Genomic DNA, 23,998 nt, shown 5'->3' on the forward strand with positions numbered 1-23,998 from the left:
TCATAACCGAGTAATCTCCATTAGGTGATCATCTTTACCTCTAAGAAAAGAATCACCCCATAGGAGAATAGATAAACTATGGCATAGCCCAAGAATGGAATACTATTCAGCAATGAAAAGGAACAAGCTACTATTGCACATGACCACCTGTGTGAATCTCTCAGACATTATGTTGAGCAAAAGCTCAACGTGGATGAGACTAGACACTGTATGATGTCATTTGTACGTAGAGTTCTAAAATAAGCAGAACTGATCTATGGTGGAAAAATTCAGAATTGTGGTTGCTTGGGGGATGTGGGACCAGGAGACTGAGTGGGAAGGGACAGGAGAGGAGGGCTTTCTAGGGTGATAGGATGTTCTGTATCTTCGTAAGGCTTGCTGTTACACGGGTGCATGCGTTTGTCAAAATGCACTGAATGGTCCACCTCAAGATGTGTGTATTTTACTGTATGTCCAAAAAGGAAAGAGAACACCGAACAGATAATGAACTCCAGTTAATGATACACATGCCGAAGTGTTTAGGAAGAAGTGCACTGCTGTCCGCCTCTTTGAAAGGCATCAAAAAAATAAGGTGGATTGATTGATGAATGGATAGAGGGGTAGATACATAACCAAGCATAATAAAGTATTAATGGTAGAATCGAGGTGGACGGTATCTGTGTTCATTTAAAATTCTCTCACCTTTGCAGTATGTTTCAAAATCTTTCGTATTAAAGATGGGGGCGTGCCTGGGTGGCTCAGTCGTTTAAGCGTCCGACTTTGGCTCGGATCATGATCTCACGGTCCTTGAGTTCGAGCCCTGCGTCGGGCTCTGTGCTGACAGCTCGGAGCCTGGAGCCTATTTCAGATTCTGTGTCTCCCTCTCTCTCTGCCCCTTCCCTGCTCATGCTCTCTTTCTGTCTCAAAAATAAATAAACATTTTTAAAAAAAGTTTTAAAGATGGGGGGGTATTGGCATGTACATTCGGAACAACAAACAAGTGTTCCACCCGTGTGCCGGAGCTCTCCAGCATTTGCCACTCTGGTGAGTCTTGCCAAGGAGGCTCCTGCCAAAGACAGATGGGCTGGAGGATCAGAGGGGCGAACCAGGAGGGAAGGACGGGGTTCTTCAGAGAGGCTGCTGCGCTGGTAGAGGACTGTGGCTCCCCTGTGCTGGGCCTGCTGCAAGAGGAGAAAGCCAAGGGCCTTTCCTTCCTTCACCCATGCTGTGGCCTGGAGGGTCCCTAGGAGCATTGTCTTGGCAGTGAGCCCTGGGAGGGGCTGTGCAGGGGCCGTGTTAGATGTGGTCTGAAACAACACCTGGTCCCTGCCACAGAAAGGGCGGTATGAGTGAGTGAGGAAGAGTGCCTTCTGCAACCAGCAGAGCTCCAGAACACGTTGCCCCAATATCTCACTGGATTTCCTGACCCCAGTTGTGGCGGGGAGGGGGGAAAGGTGGAGTGCTGGGGCATGAGCTCGCCATCAGGGGGATCAGGCAGGTGCAGTGGCGACGGCAGCCTTCTCAGGCCCGGCAGCAGGCTCTGTAGGGTGCCCCACAGCACTGACCAGGGACCTGCTGGGTCCTCCCCACCCCCAGCACACCCATGACACAGTTCCACAACTTCCCCCAGCCACCGTATATCCCACAGCACAACTCTAACACCACCCCCAGGTCGCACCCTCACAGCAGACCCCCACAGTATACCCTCATGGCCCATCCCATAATATAGCCCCGCCGCATAATGCCCTGGAAACATCCCCCACGACAGGATTCCCACCACACACTATGTAGCACAGCCCCTCCGTCACCTACACTTGACTCCCCCCGCCACATCCACAGCACACCTCCCCCTGAGACACACCGCAGACCTACCCCCACGGCAGCCTCCCCGCCACAAGCCCCCACAACACCGTCTATAGCACATGCTCCTGTGTGACACCCATGCAACACCCGCAACAGCCATGGCACCCTCCCCACTGCGCACACACACACCCCCGTGATGCACGCCTGCTCAACTTTGAGTGGAAGTCCCCTTGCCTTTGCTACTGAGGGACAGGTACCTGCCCTTTAATCTGCCCTTAACTGTCCTTACTCATGCAAGGATCTTAAGGTACACGGAGAGGAGGAGAGCAATTTACTCTTGAGGGAAGAATTTATGATTGATGTCTAAAGGATGGTTAATATGCTGATTACATCTGTTGTTTCCTGCAAAAGTGAATGAGCTCATCTTGAATACCAAAGAGTCTGGGGCTAGCCTGGAAGCCCCTCTGGGTTTCTGCGCCTTAAAGGTAGTGGGATGTGAAATGACCCGGCCTTTGTGATCAGACAGGAGCTTGTTCTGGTTCCTTTTTTCCTAGTGCCGCATCATCGCATCATCGTTGGCCAAGCGCTGAGCTTCAGAGCCCCAGGCTACACTGTCCCCATCAGAAACAAAAGGATAATACTTCTCTGCGCAGTGTTGGCAAAGATTAAAGATAACACAAAAGACATTGTAGTAACAGGCACAGTATATGTGCTGACAAAATAGAAGTTAGTAGACCTAAAAAGTGCCTAGTGCATAAAAAGTGCCTGATAGGGGCGCCTGGGTGGCTCAGTCGGTTAAGCCTCTGGCTTCAGCTCAGGTCATGATCTCACAGTTTGTGAGTTTGAGCCCCACGTCGGGCTCTGTGCTGACAGCTCAGAGCCTGGAGCCTGCTTCAGATTCTGTATCTCCCTCTCTCTCTCTGCCCCTCCCCTGCTTATGCTGTGTCTCTCTCTGTCGCAAAAATAAATAAAAACATTTTTAAAAAATTTAAAAAGTGCCTGATACAGTAACTTTTAGCTATTTTCACTGTTACTATTGATTTACTGTGATAGTGATTTATTATTGTCATCCATGAGGGTTTAAAATGTGAACAGAGAGCAATATTTAGAACCTCCCCAGCTGCAATAAGAGTTTTTGCTTTGACCACAAATGGCATTTTGAACATTTAAGTAGCTGCTTGTTTTTTTTTTTCCATGCCTGACCGCCCCTCCCCCCTCCCAACCTAGAGGGAGTGCCTTGAGAACAGGGACTGTGTCCTCCATGAGCTCGTCCCCAGGACTGAGCGCAGTTGCACATGGAAGATGTTAGGAATTTGGATGATTGGCCTAGTTTCTTTCTTTCTTTTTTTAATGTTTGAGAGACAGAGAGAGACAAAGCATGAGCCTGGGGGAGCAGGGGGCAGGGAGAGAGGGAGGCGCAGAATCCAAAGCAGGCTCCAGGCTCTGAGCTGTCAGCACAGAGCCCAACGCAGGGCTTGAACTCACGAACCATGAGCTCATGACCTGAGCCGAAGTCGGACGCCCAACCGACTGAGCCACCCAGGCACCCCTGGCACGGTTTCTTGGTGAGCAAATCACCCCAATATGAAAGCTCTTTAGCTCATGCAAGCTGTGCTTTTAAAAGTCACCAACAGCACCTTCAAAGCTACAAAGCCACAGTGGCATTCTCATTTACATGCTACTCTGTCAGTGAATGTTACATGCCAATTAAATGGGACATTAAGCTGCCAGTAGGCATGCAACTCTGCATGTTAGCATCCTCTTCGAGTCAGTTAGTGACCGAATTCACTGCCTCCAGTACATTCCCAAGACTCTTTCTCACCCCCTAGCCAGCCCTGGCCAGGACAGAAAGACAGCCAGACATGGCCCTGTGCTCTATCTGGTTTAGGAGAGGGGTCTGCAAGGCCAGTGAGTGTGGCTGGATCCCTGTAGAATTCCAACCATAGTATGACCATAGTTACTTGCGTGCATCTGACTAGGGACAGCCCATCTTCGAAAACTTCCTCCTTGAAGCAGAAAAAGCAAGTGTTAGCATCCAAGAGTGCGGGGGACATGTCTGTCCCCTAAAGCATCCTGTCCTCAAGGAGTTGTGCCAGAGAGCCCTGGCGGCAGCTGCTCCGCTGAGCTCTTCCCTGGTTTGCCACAGCTTTAGGTAAACTGACCATGGTGAGCAAATGTACCTATCTGGAAGGCTTGGTCTGACACAGCCCGCGGGCTTGCGTTTCATTTTTCAGACTCTTGCTGTTGTATTGCCGTTGGCAAAAGAGGCAGCGTTGTGCTTAAGTCTTCCCTCCCTCTGTGGCTCAGGCACTTTAGTAATTGAAAAGTGCTTCGTTTCCTTCTTCATCTAGAGAAGTAAAAATAATTATAATAGAAAATGGGTAATTTGCAGCTACAATGGCAGGCTGATAATCAAAAACTTGTAAATGGAAACATGAGCATATGTTTATCACTTCTTTGAAATTAGAACACAGTTGAAAGGAGCTGTGGCCTCAAAGAGGGCATTATGGAAGAGGAAGAGGCTTAGTTGTTCGTTGGAGACCTGCCTGCTAATGAGGCTTTTAAGCTCTGTTGCCTCAAGAGCAGCGCAGAAAGGAAGACGTCCCTGAGTGCTGTTGAGGGGACCCTCAGGTAACCACTTGTGGATTTGATCACTTTGTAAAATCACGTAGGGGCCACCACCATCAGGATCAAGTTTGATCTTGTCAGCACAGAATACAAGCCCCTTGGCAACCTGATGGTGGAGAACCTTGTCACGCCCCCCAACCTTGGCTACTCTGTTGACCCTCTTGCAGCCCCACCATGCCCCATGGCCTCCCATATTCTCAGGCTTTGCGGATGCTGTTAAATCTCCCCAACTCATTTACTTGCCTAGCCCCTATTCATCCTTTAAAACCCTAAACACCTGTTACTTCCTCCTGAAAACTTTCTATACTCCTATTGCCTGCTTCCCTCAACCTGGCTGGGCTGGAGGGCTCCTCTGTGCACACAGGCTCCCTCTGTTTTTATCTATGCCAGTTCTTACCACGCTGGGTTGTGAACACTGGTGAGCCTGTCAGTCCCCGACAAAGACAGGTGAACCCTCTAAGTAGAAGGTAGCTTATCCTGCTGTTTCCCTGGTTCCTGGCATAGTATCTGACACATAGTAGGTGCTAACTGATGTTTGCTGCATGAAGGGATTACTAATGGCAGTGGACTTTGGAACAGTTTCATAGTTTGTCTTTAAAAAGCACAGTTGGGGCACCTGGATGGCTCAGTTGGTTAAGCATTCGACTTCAGCTCAGGTCATGGTCTTGCGGTTCGTGGGTTCGAGCCCCACATTGGGCTCTGTGCTGACAGCTCAGAGCCTGGATCCTGCTTCGGATTCTGTGTCTCCCTCTCTCTCTGCCCCTCCTCCACTTGCACTCTGTCTCTCTGTCTCTCAAAAATGAATAAACGTTAAAAAATTTTTTAAAAAGGCACAGTTATCACATAGTCGTTGATAAAATAAATCCTATAATACATTCTCCAGACACCTGGAATATTTGGATCCTCTCTGTGCATGTTCATTTTTGTGATGAATGAAGGGGTGGATCATGAGGTAGACCCGTCCAGTTTTCAAGTCAACAGTAAAACTGGCCCGAGAGACGTCGTGGTTTTGCTTCTGCCTTACATCCCGCGTGCCTCTGTGCCGCAGTCAGGACAGCAGTGTGTTCACTGCTTTGCATCTTATTTCTGTGATGAAATTGGAAGTACCGAAGGCCACTCAAATGCTTTCAGCACAAAAAGGAGGTCAGTCTTTTTAATGAAATGTCTGTGAGCCCAGGAAGCAAGTTTATTTCCATTTACGCCCTCACTCTGTAACCCGGAGTCCGGCTCTCTCTGCCTTGTGAGCGGGCGCGTCTGCCAGCTGCTGGGTTTCTCATCACCACGCTTATTCTGAGTCCGTTCCAGACACATGGGTCAGTAGGAGTGAAAGGTTTACATTTAAATTAGCCCCCTGATTGGAGGATGATTTTATTTTTATCTGCAGGTTAACTTGCCGAAGGCTTGCTTTTAAGCTAATCAGGTACCTCTCATGCCCCAAGACCTGGGGAGGTAGGGAGTAGGTATGATTCCTAGCCTAAGCGTCTCACCTTAAGACACGCACTTAGAGTGGGGATGTTCCAGAGCCATCCTTGGCCTCTGGCTGTACCATCACGGGACTCTGTGTGTGCCATGTACTCTGCCAGCTCCTGGGACTCAGGGTCAAAAGAGGACAGGAGTCCGAACTGGGAGGTTGGAAAAGTGCTGGTCACACCTGCCCTTGACCAGATCTCTTAGCTTGTCTCCATCTCCCTGACCTGAGAACCATGAGGCTGGACTGGACTGGAGAGTGCCCCTGGTCCTCTGCGTCTGGATCTGAGTTAGGACATGTTGGCAACTGTGTGATGGGCAGGCAGTGAGTCCAAGGAAGGAGGAGAGGTATCTGGCAGCCTGGATTTGCTAGAGGAGTTTCTGGAGCTGGGGAAAGGCTGGTTGGTGAGGAGGCTCATTTCTCCATTCACCGTTTCCCAAGGCCAGATTATTCTCCAGTCCTGTGCCAGGCACAGAGGTCATAGACGAATCGAGCTGAGCCGGGCTCTCCAGGCCTGGAGTTGGTAATCCAGTGGGGGCGGCGGGCATCGCGGTCATGTGCTCACCTGCCCACATCCGCACCTGACCACGCAGACTGGGTGCACGTGCTGCACGGACTGGTCAGCTGTGTTTCCTCCCAAATGTGTTTGTGCCTGTTGTACTTAAGAAGTATACATAACTTTAGTAATCATTGAATATTACATAAACTGATGGATTGTGCATATAAAAGGAAAGAATAGGATTTTTTGGGGTTTTTTGTTTTTGAGGAATGAATGCTTTGAAGAGATTTAAAAAGGTTGGGGCACCTGGGTGGCGCAGTCGGTTAAGCGTCCGACTTCAGCCAGGTCGCGATCTCGCGGTCCGTGAGTTCGAGCCCCACGTCAGGCTCTGGGCTGATGGCTCAGAGCCTGGAGCCTGTTTCCGATTCTGTGTCTCCCTCTCTCTGCCCCTCCCCCGTTCATGCTCTGTCTCTCTCTGTCCCAAAAATAAATAAACGTTGAAAAAAAAATAAAAAATAAAAAAATAAAAAATAAAAAGGTAAAAGTGGCTTCTCCCCCACCCCCACCCCCTTGGGGTGTTGGGGAAAGAACTGGACTATAGGAGTGGTGGTCTCGAGGGCAGGGGATTCTGAAAGTCAAGACCAATTCCATCCCCGTGTTCTTCCTGTGCGTCTTCAGGTGCCCTCGCCATCTAAAAGAACCTGGAATGGGAAATTGTCACCGATGGATGGGGTTTTTGAAAGCTCCAATCCCGGTCCCCAAAACAAAGCCACAGCCCTGCATCAAATCACTTACTTGTATAGGTTTAATTTAAAGCTAAAGCTCACTTAGACAGTTTTTGATGGACTCCCTGCTTTGATCATTGCTTTCTGCTCCACCAGCCAGCCAGGGGTGGGTAAGAGGTCTTCTGTGGCAGCTGGGTGCCAGGTGACTGCTGGGGGGGGGGGGGGGAGGGGTTAGGGACTGATGGCTGAGAGCTGAGCCTTCTGGGGCCACATCTCTGCCTTGTCAACAGCTTGGGCTCTAGCCTGAGGACAGAGGGGAGCAGAGGAGGGATGAGCTCAGGTGTGCGTTCAGGAGAGGCTAAACCAGGGAGTGGGGATCAGGACACCTCTGTGAGGAGTTTCGATGGGAGGAAGGCCAGAGTGAGGCATTACAGAGGGAATGGAGGAGAAGAGAGGTGAGAGAAGCAGCAAGTAGAGTGTGTAGGATTCAGTGATACATGAATTTTAGGGCTCCCTTTCTTTAAAGGGGGCCAGGGGCGCCTGGGTGGCGCAGTCGGTTAAGCGTCCGACTTCAGCCAGGTCACGATCTCGCGGTCCGGGAGTTCGAGCCCCGCGTCGGGCTCTGGGCTGATGGCTCGGAGCCTGGAGCCTGTTTCCGATTCTGTGTCTCCCTCTCTCTCTGCCCCTCCCCCGTTCATGCTCTGTCTCCCTCTGTCCCAAAAATAAATAAACGTTGAAAAAAAAATTAAAAAAAAAATAAAATAAAATAAAGGGGGCCAGAATCACTATCACACAACTGACTGGATGATGGTGCTGTTCATTTATGGAAAATCGGAGAAGGTGATATGGATAAACTGAGGGGGATGGGGACATTTCAGGTGGAGAGAAGAGCTCCAAGGAAGGGAAGGAAGCAAGTGGCTCCTGGCCAGATGCCTGCATCATTTATTCAGCAACCCTTTATTAAGCGCCTTCTGTGTACCTGCTTAGAACAAGCGTGTTGGTCTCAGGCATCGAGGAGGAAAAGCCAACCAGGGAGGTGCTTGGGTGCTGGGACGGCAGCCAGGCCCTGGAGGTTCCACCCCATGGTGCCATCGACACAGTTGATGATAGGGGGTGAGGAGCCACTCTTGTGGAGAAACCATAAGGAGGTGGTAAACGGGGGTACCCGTGTGCCAGGCCCCAGACAGAGGCCAGAAACTCACCTCAGGGAGCGGAGGCGAGGAAGGGAGCAGAGGGAGAGGGCAGGCTGAAAAGGTCCCTCTGGCATGGGAGTGGACACAGAAGGAGAAAGGGTTTCCGGCTCTGAAATGCAACCTTTCCTTACTGCACACAGGATTCTGATTCAGGAAAATGGTAACCAAGGAACCACTGGTAAATGATCTGTTTGATTGCTCCGAAAATAATGGCTTCGATTGCAATGAGCATTTTATAGTTTCTGAGCATTTTATGGTTTTCTATTATTTTTGAACTAAACAGGTTTCTTTATTATTATTATGAGGTTTTTAACACTATCACTTACTTTTTGCATTATTCCAGGACTCATTGGAAAGTGTGAGATTTTTTGCATCGACAGTTTTTAAACCTATCCCTAAGTCTCATTTTCTTTACGGGACCATCTCTTAGGAACTTTTTAATCCAAGCATAGGTATTTTTATAAAATGGAACAGACAGAATAACACCAATATGGTGACATGTATGAAGCAGTGATTCCTTAAACTGGCAGGTCTGGCATTTATTCCCCCCCGGAAACATCTGTTCCTTTAACACCTCTATTGTTTCAGTAAAACAGGGGAAAACTGCTTATCATGAAACTCACTTTGTACTTTGAATTCTTTTTAATCCTCTCTTGAGTGAATTTGCATGCCACTGGTTAGGCACCTCAAGCTCAGGTTTTTCTTTCATTGAGCTTGGTTGTGGACTTCCAGAGTTACAGCCAAGGCTGTTTGCTCTTGGAGAAGCAAAGCTGCATTTTGTTCCACGGTGATTCCCCGCCTCTCTCTAGGGTGGGAAGGGCTAGAGATTTATTGGACCTCGATCCCCTTTCCTAGGAAAAGAGGCTGCTGGGCATTGGTTCGCTTTTGCTTTCAAAATTAGAGTGAATTTAATTTGGTTTTCAGAGTTTTGCAGTCCCACTTTAACATTATGCTGTTGGGGACCTGGGAATCCCAGCTGTGCCACCCCCCAAGCTTGTGCTCACAGTCCCTTGCAGAAATGAGAAGTGCTGTTGTCACCTTGTGCACACCCAGGTGAGACAGCTTGAGAGCCTGTGGCATGGGGACAAATTGCAGCTTGCTCCTCCTTGCTGGATAACCTTGAACACATTAGTTCACTTTTCCAGCCCCAGTCTCCTCATCTGCAACGGGGGAATAGCAGCATCTAATTGAAATAACATGTGTAAAGCAACGTGAAACTGTGCTCCCATAAATGGTTAGTAATGATAATTGTCCCGCTCAGGTGCTTTCCTTGGCTCCTGCACTCAGAGCCTTTTAGCCTCACTTCTGGGTCCCCCTGCATTCTGTGGGCGTTACGGCTGTTGACTCATGTGGCTCTTCCAGCAGCCGTGGGCTGGATCTCTCTGTGGATTTCTCTGTGCTGGATGTCTCTGTGGCCCCACGCCTGGTCTGGGCACTGGCTGGCTGGGGTAGAGCCCATGGTGCCAGTCTTCACAGTTCCTCCTAGCATTTCCTCCAGCCCGGGCTTTCAGAGCTCTAGATGAGGACCGTCTAGACCTTTCCCTCTCTGGCCTGGCGCTGGGTGGAAGGCGAGGGCTGGACATAGATGCAGGAGCGGGCCCCAGATACATCCTCCTGTGAAGAATGGAGGATATGGGCCCCCAGGCCGATGGGTGATTCCTGAACACCCGGGGAGGGATGGGCTGGGGGCATTCAGAGACACACTTGCTTTGGAACAGCAGAGGAGAAAGGCCTGGAACAGGAGCACTGAGGCATGGCTGGGAGAAGCTTGACAGGCTGTTCGGGGGATGGTTGGGTGGGGAGCGAATTTAAGGACCGCCGTTTTGCATCCTTGCCCAGAGCCTGAGCCCCTGAGCCCCTGAGCCCAGGATTTTGGTGGTCGCTGCCCTCAGACCTGCCAGCTCCCCACACAGACAGCCCGCACCCGTGGGCCACCTTGTCTCCAGCAGCTGCCTTTGAGGTGCATGCCTTGATTCTTAAGAGTCCGGAATCCTATAATCACTGATCAGAAAGCAGTTCAAAGCTGTTGTCAGTAGGTCAGCAGTATCGTCTTCAGGTAAGGTGCCACACGTTATTAGCTTTCCCTCTCTTAATGTCACAGATGTTAGGCAGACTTCCTCCTCTCAGGATAACCTCCAGCTTTTGGATCATTTGGCAGGAATATATGTGGAATCATTGGTGGAGTTTTTAATCTATTTTGTTTTTATTTTTCCCCCCTTCCCGTTACTTAGAAACGTACTTTCTTGATCTAAGACTTGCTATAAGAACTGCTTTGCAAAAAAATGGAATTTTTACAAACCTTAGAGGTGACAGTCATACAATAGGAGCCATTATATGGTCTCTAACTCAGAAGCTTTATGTGATAAATGTTCTGTGTTCTGCAGGCCTCTATATATTATCATTTCTGTCAAAGTTCTTCATACAACCAGGCCCGAGTGAGTCTCCTACGTTCTTACAAATTCCTACAAAAATGATTGTCAAGGTTTCACGACATCTCCATGCTCTCATTTTCCAAAATTTTTTGCTTTCACAATAGAAATGTTCAAGTAGGACTAAATTGGAAGGTGATTTTAAATAATCACTTCGGGGGTATTGGGGTGAGGAGCGTTTTGTGTTTTTGGTTTTGTTTTTTTTTATTTTTAATTTGTTTTTAGAGGGAAAATGGGTGCATATGGGGGAGAGGGGCAGAGGGATAGAGAGAGAGAATCCCAAGCAGGCTTCATGCTCAGCACAGAGCTCGACATGGGTCTTGATCTCATAACCCTGGGATCATAACCTGAGCCAAAATCAAGTCAGATGCTCATCTGACTGAGCCACGCAGGTGCCCCCAGCATTTTATGTTTTTTGTTTTGTTTTGTTTTGTTTTTTATGTAAAAGATTGTGCATTGGTTTTCTATGATTACTTCTTGGATCCTGCTGTTGAGAGGAAATCAGATATTCCTTTTTGTTAGCTGAACTTATGAAATCTTCCCTGAAGGCTTTTAGAAATAAGATACTTCTCCCCTGGAATGATGTCAGCGACTTCTGCCTCAAGGAAGAGAAATGGGAGTAAAGGAATCGCTCCAGGTCCTTTCCAGCTTTATTTCTCTGAACTTATTATCTTCTTCTTCCCCCGCACTTGTCCCGCGGTGCCTGTCTCATTAGGCCTAGCGATGGAACTTGTGTGTCATGATCCATTCCTTGGATAAAACTTAAAAATCTCCATAACCAAACAGCTTGATTTATAAGGCACTGTCACATGGTGATATAAGTCTCAGCCCAAGCTCTGATTCTAGCTCTGTTACTACCTTCCCGTGTGACATTGAATAAGCAAATTCACCTCTCCAGTCCTCACTTTCCTCAGTTATAAAAATGGGGGGTTGGCCAGATGTCAACATTCTGCAAATGGAAGCACAAAACCAACAGGGTTCAATATTTTGATGAAGCACAGGCCGTCTAGATACAGCATTCCCTCTGCTTAAGGAAAAAATCCAGCTTCCAATCTTTGTTTTGGCGACAATTTCTTTAAAATACAGGAGACGAAAGTCTTTCTTGAAATTTGTAATAAGGAATCATAAAAATGTCATGACTTTTAAAGATATTGTGGCAAATCTTGGAGAAACATACCTTGAAAAGTAACTACTTCATGCTATGTGGAGGAGAAGGAGGATTGGGTCCTTTCATTCCACCGAAAGCAGTAATTTCACTAAGAGCCATCGCTTAAAAAGTATTTGTAGGGACTGTCACCTTCAAAGCACTGTGCTCCTGTAGCATGTGTTTGAGATAGAGGTGGCACACCCCTGCTTTTATCCAAAAGAGAATTGTGCTTGTCATTTCTTGTCTGGAATATTCCTCTTTGCTCTGGGGTCCTGAGACGCACTCCCGTTCATGTCTTCAGTACCCCGACTTGAATAGTGTGAGATCAGTGCATATTTCCCCTAGCTATATTAACACCTTTTTGGTGCATAATTGGTCAGCCTGACTGTACATTAATCCAAAGCAGCATTTCCAACAGACGACTAACTGGGAGACTCTGGATCTAAGAGCTCTGCCTTCGTATGTGATGAAGGGTGACTGGGGTGTTCTTTGGGGTGTCTTCTGAGGAGGGAGGCTACAAGGGTCCTTTTCCAAGGCACAGGGCTTCCTATCTTGACGGACAGCTCACCAGCACACCCTATTGAGGGCCGTGCTCCATAGCAAGCACAGGGACTGCATGCTCACCTGGTGAGAAAACTACCCTTCCAGGGGGTAAGAAAACCTTTAGAAACAGCCTTGTGCAGAATTTCTCCAAGAAAGTGTTCAAAAGACACATTTCCCTTGACTTTGATGTAAACCACTGAGTTGGTGAACAGTGGCTTGGCCCCACTCCTGTGGAAGAGACAAAAGACACACTTGCCTGGGACTTTGGTCTACTGCCTGTGCCTTTCTTTCTTCCTTTAAATAAAAACATGGCAGCACCACTAGGGAACTTCGTAGAAAAGCCAAGGATTTTGCCTCGAGCCCTGCAACATTAGCTGGCTTACCAGCAGCTTCCAGAAGCCCCAGCTATTCTCCAAAGACCACCTGCTGCACAGTCCTCCTCAGGCACTCAGTTCCCGAGGGCCCCCACTGTTTACCTGACACTATACTAGACAAGGTTCTCATAGGGTATCGCTATTACATGTCCATCATTTCTTTCTTAAGACCACGAAAGGAGAACATGCTGAAGGAAGAAGCTCATTCGTATGAAGATGCCCATTCCACTTTGTCCCCCCAACAACCCTCCCCTTTCCTCAGAGGTGACGACTTGTTTGCAGTGTACCCATCAGGTGGATACAGAAGTGTTTCTATTCTATAGTATTTCTCTATATTACAATAACACAGATAGCTTTGCTTAACCAAAATGAGATAATACCGAAATACTATCTTCAACTTGCCTTTTTTTTTACCCAACATTTACTCATTCATAACCTCTAATGTCTGTATATAGAATTATGTTGCTCTTTAATAGTGGCATAGTATCGTATGAGACTTAACCATTCCCACGTTGGTAGACACTTGGGTCTCTAATTTTTCACTATTACAGAAACCCTCAGAGAGCAGCCTTGTAACATATGCTTGCAGGCATCTGGCCATGTTTATTAATAATTACATTGCATTTGTTTAAAGATGCACTCCCCTGACACGTACACATACCCACGCAGCCCTGTCTGAGCTATGAGGTTAATTTATCGGAAATCTCTTAAATCCTCGGTACCCTCTTCACACTTACCTATTCACATTTTTGCTCTAAGAACTAGACATGTTTTCTTCATGTACTTAGCACCCTGCTTCAGGAAGGGACATTGCCTGGAGCTGTCCCCAGGGACCCAGGCTTTTCTTAGCCTGTGCTTCATGGACCTGACTGCCCTCAGTTCCAACACTCTCATGCCCCGCTAGCTGGAGGCAGGAAGTTGAATTCTGCTAAATACCATTAAAAGAACCATAGAGTATTTGGGATGGGTTTTTTGGGGTTTTGTTTTTTGTTTTTTGTTTTGTAAACACTGAAAGCCTCCCCTCTGGCCCCTCTGTGGTTGTGCTAATTTTCTAGGGCTGCTGTGCCAAATCCACAGACTTGGTGGTTTAAAACAGCAGAAATGTATTCTCTCACAGGTCCGGAGGCCAAAATCAGAAGCTTCCCAGCCCCAAATCCAGGCGTCAGCAAGGCCACATTCCCTTCAGAGAGAATCCATTTCCGGGGGGATCTGTTCCTTGCCTCTTCCGGCTTCTGGTGGCTGCCGTCTTTCCTTGGCCTGTGGCTACAATCAGTCCAGTCTTCAAGGCCAGCATCTCCAGGTTTCTCTCTGCTCCTTCTTCGCAGGGCCTTGTCTGTGTGTGTTCAGACCTCCCTTTCCCTCCCTCAGAACCTTCCACGTGATTGCACTCGGGGCCCTCTAGATGATCCAGGATAATCTCCCCAAGATCCTTAATCACGTCTGCAAAGACCCTTTCCCAAATAAGGCAACATCTGCGGATTCCAGGGATGAGGAACTGATTTCTTTGAAGGACATTATTCAGCCTGTTGCAATGGGATATCCAACCTGTTTTCCAACATACTTTAACTGCTGGAGCATGCTTGATGTTTCCTGTGGACTCTTTAGAAGGGTGCATTTTCATTCCTAAGAAGGCAGAAATAGATGTTATTTTGTTCTGTGCACTGAGAAATGGGCGAGAAAGTCAGGGTCAGACAAAATCTCTAACTCATGAGCTCCTTTCACTGGAGAATACATGGCTTGAGCCACATGTACAACTGCTGTGAGTTAAGTTACAAACGTGCCTGTCTTCCCTTTTTAATTTGGAAATATTTCACTGTATAATAGTTTGTATGCCCTAGCTACAACGAAGTTGGGAAGCTGTCTGTTCTACCTTCCTGCCTGCAGATCAAAGCATATCCAGACCATGAAATTCATCTTTTAAAGCTGTCCAGAAGAGGTGCGGACGAGTGTTCTACTGTTGTTAAAAACAGTGGAGGGTGTGGGGCAATATGAAGGGCATAAGGCCTGGAGAAGCACAGGTGGTTGGTGGCATTAAAATACAAGGATGAGGTTCGTGAGCACACATTTAACTGACAGAGCACGGCTGCTCTTTCAGACTCTCCAGTCCTCCCTGTGAAAGGCATATTACGGTTTTGGACTTGGCCCTACCCTTGCCATGTGAATGCTAATGTCTTATACTTCCATTTCCCAATTTCACAGCAGACCTGCATGCTCATAAATTAAACTGCATCGCTCAGCATTATCGTGTGCATTCTAGGATTTTGTCCAAAATGGCCCAAACTACTGCCTATTTCAGCAGAACTCCCTTTGGCCACTGCCTGTTAATATATTATAGAGACATTAGGACAGCGATTTGAGAGTGTAGACCAGGCAGGTAGAGCACGCACTTCCCTGCGCAGAGGTCTGCGAGCGCACAGGAGTGGCCCGGGAGAATGAGCGTGGGGAGATGTTGGCTGCCTGGGTTCAAACAGAGGGTGGTGCGTAGGAGGACCTTCCCTACCAGAAACGGAAGAAGTGATGTGTGTGCCAGTCCAGTCCATCTTCTCGTAAAGAATCTTGGATGTTAATGGCTAGAGTTTAAAAAATAACAAATCCATTGAAAGAAGTGAGATCGAGAGAGCCGTGAATGTGGCTGATTTTTGTCACTTTCTAAGTCAGTGAGGAGTGTTAAAAACATACCAAAGTGGGGCGCCTGGGTGGCGCAGTCGGTTAAGCGTCAGACTTCAGCCAGGTCATGATCTCGCGGTCTGTGAGTTCGAGCCCCGCGTCAGGCTCTGGGCTGATGGCTCAGAGCCTGGAGCCTGTTTCCGATTCTGTGTCTCCCTCTCTCTCTGCCCCTCCCCCATTCATGCTCTGTCTCTCTCTGTCCCAAAAATAAATAAACGTTGTAAAAGCTGAACACCATTAAATAGGACTGAAATCATTATGACCACATAAATATTCACTCCAGGGTCAAGTAGCCCTGGACCACTCATAGGGAAATTCCTACTACCAGGGTCAAATGTGTTTTCTTTTCTCATGTTCCATAAAGAGCTTAAAATTGTGTCACATTTATTTACATGATTTTTGGACCACATCATATAGCTCTGTGTTTTTGGATTTTGAGGGGGGGGGGGAGGGTGGTCGTGGTTGAGAGAGAAATGCTCTCACCATAACCCCATTTGACCCAGCGTCTCTGGCCTCTCCTCTCTTTTTTCATAAAAGGCCCACACTTTTCTATCCTGTCCAGTTCTCTCCAGCCGTACAACTCTCATCTGTCCTAGCTTAACCATCCTCCTAGGTGGGATCCTTGTCTCCTACTTTTATTGGTTTTCCTTCCTTGTTTTGCTGGAACACTCCCCCAAAGAGCTACTTAAAGAGTACCCAAGAGGTAAACTTTAATATATGAATTCCATTCATATATAAAAATGTATTTCTTCTATTCCCATACTTAATTATCTAGCCAGATAGAGAATTCCAGATTCAAAGTCCTCTTGTCTCAGAAGTATGCACACATTGCTCATTTTGCATCTAATGTTGCAAATGAGGGGCTAGATGCCATATTATTTTCAGCCTTCTGTCTATGAACTTTCTTTTGTTCGTTCCCTAGAAATCTTTAGTGTCTTTTCTTCTTAGTGCTCTGATATTTCAAGTCAAGTGTAGACTCAATTAGGTTGAGTTTGGTTGCAAGTAACAGGACACCAACTCAAACTAGCTTAATGTTAAAAAGGAGATTTACTGGTTCATGTAATTGAAATGCCCTAGAAAGTTTACACTTTAGAAGCAGTTCAGTCAGGACTCTGGCTCTATTTCTCTGTAATTATTTTGCTCTAGGCAACTGGGTATGTCTCAAAACAATCCTGAAAGAACAGAAAACAAGGAGTCAAGGCAGACTGATGAGCAATGCGGCGCAATCAGAGTCTGGTATTGGAGAAGGCTTAGCAAAGAATACCTTTTATTTTAAAATTGTAATTGTGGTAAATTACATATAAAATATACCATCGAAACAATTTTTAAGTATATAGTTCAGTAAAGTATATTCATACCCTTATGCAACCATCTCCAAAACTCTTTCATGTTGCAAAACTGAAACTATACCCACTACCAACAACTCCTCATTCCCTCCTCCCTCCAGCCCCTGGAAACCACCATTATACTTTCTGTCTCTATGAATTTGACTACTCTAGGTGGTAGTCAAATATATATGGACTCATACGGTAGTTATCTTTTTGTGATTGACTTACTTCACTGAGCATAATATCCTCATCTTGTAACATATGTCAGATTTTTTCTTTTTGAAGACTGAATAATATCCCATTGTATGTGTATTGTATATATTTGCATATATATCTACATGCATATATATATATATATACACAAAAAATAAATGTCACATATTATGTATACACACACACACACACACATATATAACCATTTTGTTTATCCATTCATCTGCCATCTGTGGACACTTGGGTTGCTTACACCTTTTGACTACTGTGAGAAATGTTGCTATGATCATTGATGTACAAGTAACTGTTCCTGTGGCTTTCAGTTCTTTTGGGTATATACTCAGAAGTAGAATTGCTAGATCATATGGTAGTTCTATTTTTAATCTTTGGAGGAACCTCCATACTGTTTTTCACAGTGGCTTTAGCATTTTACATTCCCACCAAGAGTGCACAAAGGTTCCAAATTCTCCACATCCTCGCCAACACTTACCATTTTTTTTTTTTAGATAATGGTCATCATAATGTATGTGAGGTGGTATCTCATGGTAGTTTTAATTTGCATTTCCCTAGTGATTAGTGATGTTGAGCATCTTTTCATGTGCTTATTGGTCGCTTGTATATCTTCTTTGGACAAATGTCTATTCAAGTCCTTTGCCTGTTTTTTAATGGAGTTACTTGTTTTCGTCATTACTGAGTTAAGGAGACCTTCTTTGGTTGGCCTAACGTGTGCTGAGTGCTGGGGAAACAAAGTTTAATAGGTAGGAATGGGTAGAGGGGGCACTCTAGGTAGAGACCAGCAGGAACAAAACTTAAAGATGGCAGCGTGGGTGTGTTCAGGCTTCTTCACGTCACCAGGCCGTGCTGGACCACAGGCACAGGTAGGCAAGCAGCCAGCACTGAAGCAGGCAAGGCACAGCGGTCCCCATCTATGGAGAGGAGCAAGGAGCCACTGAGGGTGTGAAAGTCCCCTGAGATACAAAGCTACCCTCACAAAGGTCCCTGCAGTCGGTGCCTGTGGGGACAGCGAATGCAGCTGAGGGGGGTCTGTTAAGAGGCTCAGGAGGCAGCTGCCCCTGAGGTTAGGTTCTGAAGTCACAGTGTCAACCAAAAATCATGTTTGTTCATAACAGTTCCTGGAAGATTCCCAGGAGAGCCCCACATTGGAGTTCAACATACCATCCTTCCCAGGACCCACAGAGTGGGAGGTCTTCCAACTCAGATTCAGTCTCTCTCCAGCTGCAACCCAGGTGAAGCAGCTGCCTTGACTTTAGACACCATGTTATGTAGCAAGTACCTGTCTTTACACACTGGAATCGCACTTGGCCCACGGAAGTGCACACACTGTGAGGAGAAGGCAAGAACTGAAGCCTCCTGAGATGGATCTCTTTGGATGCTTGAGGACACAAGCAATTGAATACATGACCAGCAGTAGCTGTGGCAGGAAAGATATTTTAGCAGCTCACATAATAAAGTCTAGACAGAGGCTATACTAGGTTATTGCAGCAACTTAATGAGACCAAGTCTCTGGGTTGCCCTTCACCTCTGCAGCTGTCTAGGCCTTCACGGTCACCGGAGGGCTGTGGCAGCCCCAAGCGTCATGTCCCGACATCACAGCATCCAGGGCAGGAAGCGGTGGAAAAAGGACCTGCTTGTATTTGGACTTTGAAAATTTTTCCCATAGGCCTCCAGGCACTTCCTTTTATATCTCATTGGCCAGGGCTGGGTCACATGTTCGTGAATGGACCAATCATGGGCAAAGGGAGTGGCCTGCCTTGGTGGGTGTGGTGCTGCGGTTCCTACCTGGATCTCTGCCCCTTGTCCCGGAAGGTGAACAAAATCAAGTTTCTTGGTAAGGAGACAAGGGAGTCGCTGTGCTGCAGGAAGCACCGGCAAATTCTCTGCCACATCGCACTCCCTCTGGAACATCTGCTCCTAGAAGACAGTGAGCCTAAATCATTTCACTTTGGCTATACTTTATTTTACACTTAAATTATTATTTTATTGATTTAGTGAGGCCAGCACATGTAAGAGAATTCACATAAGCTAGAAGCCTGGGAGATGAAGCTTTGCTGTCTCAATTTTACCTCCAGATGTCTGCATCTGGCTTTACCCCCCACTTCTGGGCATGAAGTGCTCTTTACTTCTTCTGCCCTGACTGGATTCTAGCTCTGCCCATTGGCCTTGAGACCCTAGGAATCTGCCTGTGCCCCTGGGGCCGGGACCCTCCTTGTTTGAACCTCTGGGCAGCCTCTGTGCTCCAGCCCCATGCTTGTGGCATGCACACTCAAGGATCACCATGCATTACAAGGGCCTATAGAAAGCGATCTGAGCCAAAGCGTGTACCAGACAAATACATTACTTTTTCAGAAGTCATAAAAGCAAATTAACCTCTTTGTTGGTGTTTTAATTCATACTTAGTAAAGTAAATCAACAAGTCCTGACTCTGTGAGAGGTAGCCTGGTGCAGATCAGCTGGAGTGTTGTATATGACCTGGTGGGCTTCTTCAACTGCCCCAGCCCTGGCTGAGTTGGCCAGAAATCCCTGATTCCATACTATACAGGGGTGGATGAACACAGACCAATAGTGGCTTCATTTGGACTGTTCTTGCAGGAACAGGTAGAATCTGTCAGGGACAGTGGTGTCTTTACACAAGGTTGGCACATATGAATCCTGTTCCCTAACTCTGTGATGGAAAAGTTTCCTCCTCCTCTGAAAGCAGTGTAGGAGGTATAGTCCTAATGTGTCTCTTTAGTTCATCTTCACAGCCTCCATGGATGAGCTTGGGCTATCCTCATTTTTTAGAAGACTGAAGGGCTTGTTCAAGGTTGCAGTGCTTGTAAATGCCAAGCCTTTTCCATTCCAGAGGTCCCCCAAGTACAAGCACAGGCAACCTCAGTTCAAAGCCAGAAGAAGCACCTGATGCCCTTCACTGTTAGAGTGCTCATATCCTGTGTGCACAAGAAATGCATGGGCTTTGGTGCAGACATGGGCAGGGAATGATCTGCCAGTCATCCTAGTGGATTCTAAAGCAGTAACTGAGGGAAGAAACACAATCAGGTTTGTCTGTTTAAGAATCACAGGGTCTGCAGCGTTTCTGTGAACTGCCCACTCTTTGGGCCTAATTTCCAGCCAGCACAAAAGCACTTATGCATAACATTAAATATATGTGGGATGAACTTGGTTAAAAATTTTAATTAATCACATCTCCAAACTCAGGTCTGTTCTGATTTCATAGATCACTGCCCAGATTTGCAGTTATCTGCTCATGACTATGGCAGTCTGCTTATAGCTCAATAAAGAAGGAAAGATGAGCTTCTTGGCTTATATTTTTTGGAGGAAATTCTATTACATGAAACGGGAAAGGATTGCCGTGGACTAGGTTGTGTTGTGCCCAGGGCCATTCCCAAATGAACGCCTGTCCTTGAGCAGCAGGATTCTTGCCTGTTATCTCCCCTGCTGTGGCTCACTAGGCCTCAGCTGGTCTGTTCTGCCCTCATGGAGAGGCTGGCCAGCTTTCCACCTTTCCAGGCATTTTGGGATCTTCCTGTCACCTCCTGTTGTCCTGAGGAACTTGATGGCAGTGGCAGCTTGTTTTCATTTTTAGTGAACGAACAAGCAAGCTAAATGGAGTTGCCTTCATTTTTGGAATTTTTGGGTTTGATTTTAAGGCTGGTCCAAAAATTCCATCCAAGGGGACTTAGGATGGAATGGAAAGCAGTTAGATGGAGCAGACACGGGGAGGGTGTTGGAAGGTAAGTGATGAGGCTGACGAAATAGATCATGACCAGATTGTAAAGGGCCATGGGTGGCTGCTAAGGAGTTTCGTTATCTACGATGCGATTGGGTGGCAGGGGAAGCATTCTAAAAGATCCCTTGGGCAGTTGAGCAGAGATGGGCAGAGGAGGGGACACTGGGACAGGTTAAGAGTTCACTCAGGTTCAAGTGAGAAATAATGAGCCCCAATCGAAGGAAAGAACTGTGGAGTTTGAGAGACTGATGGATAATAAAGATATTGCAAAGGTGGAACTGACAGGCTGTCAAAGCAAGGGAGAGAGAAGAGCCAGATGGCTGCCAATTTTGTGCTTTGAGCACGAGAAGGACCGTGGTGCCATCTTCTGCCATCATTATGGACAGCTCTGCATTTCCTGCCAAACAGGGACTCTCCCAGGGCTGTAGAGGGTGTGAGACTGCTTCTCTCAGTACTAACTGTGGCTCATTGCCCACTGCTGGAATGGAGCAGAGCCCTGGACATATACCCAGGATTCAGCAGGGGCAGAGGCAGGGAATGGACAGAGGAGTCAAATGGTGCCTCTGAGGTGCAAATCAGGACCCGGGTGGAGCCCAGCCAAGGTGGCAGACACAATTTATGGGGTAAGACCAAAATTCAAGTCCACAAGGGAGGTGATGCCTCTGATGGTGAGACAGAAAGTTCCATGGAGTAAAGCAAGCCAGGAAATGCTGAGTATTGGAAGCGAGAATGGAAGCACTTCAGCCTAGGTCATGCCAGGAGGTGACCGGGGCTCTCTGGCTCTCATTCTGATCTATTTTTCACTTTTACCTTGTCCTCCAGTGAGTAAGGTGAATATTCCTTATTTGCATTCCACTCTATGTTAGACCCTGTGGGATCCCTGCCCTCGGGGTTTTACAGTCTTTTGGCAATTAGAGAGTGGGACTCAGTAATACAGACAGTGTCACCTTTAAGAGGTCAGAGGATGGAACAGTGACTTCTAGGTGGGCTCTCAGGGGAAGCTCTGTGGGAGAGCTGGCATGAAAGAGACCACCTAGCTCTAGAAAGTGGCATCAACAGAAGCCCAAGCAGCAGGAACACTCAGAAGACACATCAGAGAACAGCAGTTGGTCTCAGCGTGGGAAGGACATGGAGCCCATGTAGGGAATAGAGAGGGTGGTCAGGATACCATCTGGAGAGGTGGAGTGGGGCTAAAATCCCCAAAGTTCTAATGCCAGCTGAAGGACACGGCTGAACAACTAAATGCCAACAGAGAACAAATTTCTGAAGGTTTTATCACTAGCGTGGCACAAAGGTCCAGGTTTTATACAGTGTTTAGTGCATGGTAGACACCTGATTGTTCATCACAGTAGTTTGAGTGACTTAACCCAAACTTTAGGACTAGTTGATCTGGTTGGCATATTGAGAAAAGATTGGACTGGGGCCACATTGGGGCGGGGGGAGCTGATTGCATAGTTTCTGACACCAAGTATGGAAGCTATTGCTGGGGGTGGGGTCTGTCTGGTCCGCATCAATGGCCTCTGAGAACAGCGTGCACTGGTGTGAGCCTCACTGACCCTGTCTATACCATGGGGCTCAGTCCAGATTGAGACCATGGCACTGCCCTGTTCCTCGTCTATCCTGAGACCTCATGTTCAGCCCTTCCATTATTCTGTGTGACGGTCTGGTGGCCTTCGGATAATCCCGTGCTCCTTTACTGCTTTGCCTTTTGTGGAGAGGGGAACTAGGATGACCAGAGCTTGTTTTTGTTGTTAGCAGTTTTTTTAAATCCTGATACAAGAAGATAATAAAATCCTATAGTAGGATGGGTCTCAGTAGTGATGGAAAGTGAAGACTTCACATGGGGCATATTGGCCAAACTTGGAGGTCATTGTACTGGGGGGACATGATGAAGGATGAAGAGAGATCATAGATAGCGGGCAGGTTTTTATTGAAAGTGACTAGAAAAACGGTGGAATCTTTTTCAGACATGGGGTGTGGGCAGCCAGAAGCAGGTGTGGGAGACTGAGAATTCTGTTTCGAATGCAAGGAAAGGAGCTGGTATTTCTGGAGAACCTCCTATGGGCCAGGGACTATTCTAAGTGCTCTACATGAGTCAACTCTGATTAACCTTTATGACAATCTGTGGAGGTGTGTGTAATTATCTCCATTTTCCATATGGGTCACTGAGGCTAAGCGCAGTGGATTAACTCACTGTAGAAGGCACCAGGCTATTCACCAAGTAAATCTGTGTCCTGAAGTTGGAGAGCTAGAGTCAGATTGTATTTTCTAACTCGCTGAAGTTGGGTGGGGTTGTTGGAAGGGATATTGCTAGTTTGAGGCCAAGCATACAATACAATTGCTGGTGAGGGACCTTCTGGAGTCCTTTATTTTCCTCTGCTACAGACTGACCATATTCCGTCTGACTGCTCCATTGGCTTGAGTCCTGGATTGAGAGGAAAAGAGGATCCAGAACAGAGCCCAACCAGCATAGAATGCACCTGTTAATAGGAACGTGAAACAGACCTTTATTGGTTTAAGCTCCTGAGATTTGGGAATTGTTTACATACCTCATCTGGACTCCCCTGACTCATACGCTCAAGGTCGCTTAGGAAGTGCTTGCTAGTCAGCTTTGCATCCATGCTCGTCTGTCTTGTTGATAAGCCAGTGCCAGGTGGACATCCGTGGACCGTTAGGGGCCCATCAGCAAGGTCAGGGCTAGAGCTGTAGATCTGGTGTCATCTGTACGGTGTGGTGGGGAGTAGAGAGAAAGGCACAGAGATTTGGTGTGTGGGCTTTAGGGTGAAGCCTACTTCCCTCGTATTTGTTCTCTCGCGAGGGTTTGTGGTCGGCTGCACATGTCCTGCTGCTAAGTAGGACATCTCTGCTGCCTGCCGGGTCCCGTTGGTTCAGAGACTTTGGCGTGAGTTTGTTGACAGCTGCACTCTCATAACATTGCTAAAAACTTCATAAACTCTGAAGCCTGGAAATAGCCCAAGTGATTTGAGGTTTTGCTCACTTGTAAATGTTTGAGTATTGTGTCCACAAATTGCAATTTGAGTAACTCCATTTTGAGGCACAGCTGTTATTTGGAAAAGACCCATCTAGGAACGCAAGCTCCTTGCAAAATGATTGTGCTTCATTTTTGTCAAGTATCAGAAAGCCATTAAACTGCCAAGCCATATGGCAAATGCCCACTCAAAGCAGAGTGTAACAACACGCCATAATGAATCTGGTTTGGGGGAAAGGAGATAGGACACAGTCTGGTTTTTGTG

General features: G+C 47.1%; 1 protein-coding gene and 1 long non-coding RNA gene across 7 annotated transcripts in view; one reads left to right on the plus strand and one right to left on the minus strand.

The window, feature by feature from the left end:
• The window catches only part of NMNAT3 (nicotinamide nucleotide adenylyltransferase 3), a 114,670-nt gene that overhangs the window by 18,928 nt on the left and 71,744 nt on the right, over positions 1–23,998 (plus strand). The gene's annotated exons all lie outside the window — the stretch shown is intronic.
• LOC109491483 overlaps positions 13,767–23,998 on the minus strand; it is an 80,563-nt gene continuing 70,331 nt past the window's right edge. For 2 of the 5 annotated variants that reach the window (XR_006585460.1, XR_002144860.3), the window contains exons 4-5: positions 23,294–23,465; positions 17,535–18,928 (exon numbers count right to left, since the gene is read on the minus strand). This is a non-coding gene — a long non-coding RNA (uncharacterized LOC109491483). Of the gene's footprint in view, positions 14,412–17,534; positions 18,929–23,293; positions 23,466–23,998 lie in introns of those variants that run through there. The other 3 variants (XR_006585462.1, XR_006585461.1, XR_002745431.2) reach the window with 3 other exon arrangements.

This window comes from Felis catus, chromosome C2 (assembly GCF_018350175.1).
Source record: "Felis catus isolate Fca126 chromosome C2, F.catus_Fca126_mat1.0, whole genome shotgun sequence".
NCBI classification, from domain to species: domain Eukaryota; kingdom Metazoa; phylum Chordata; class Mammalia; order Carnivora; family Felidae; genus Felis; species Felis catus.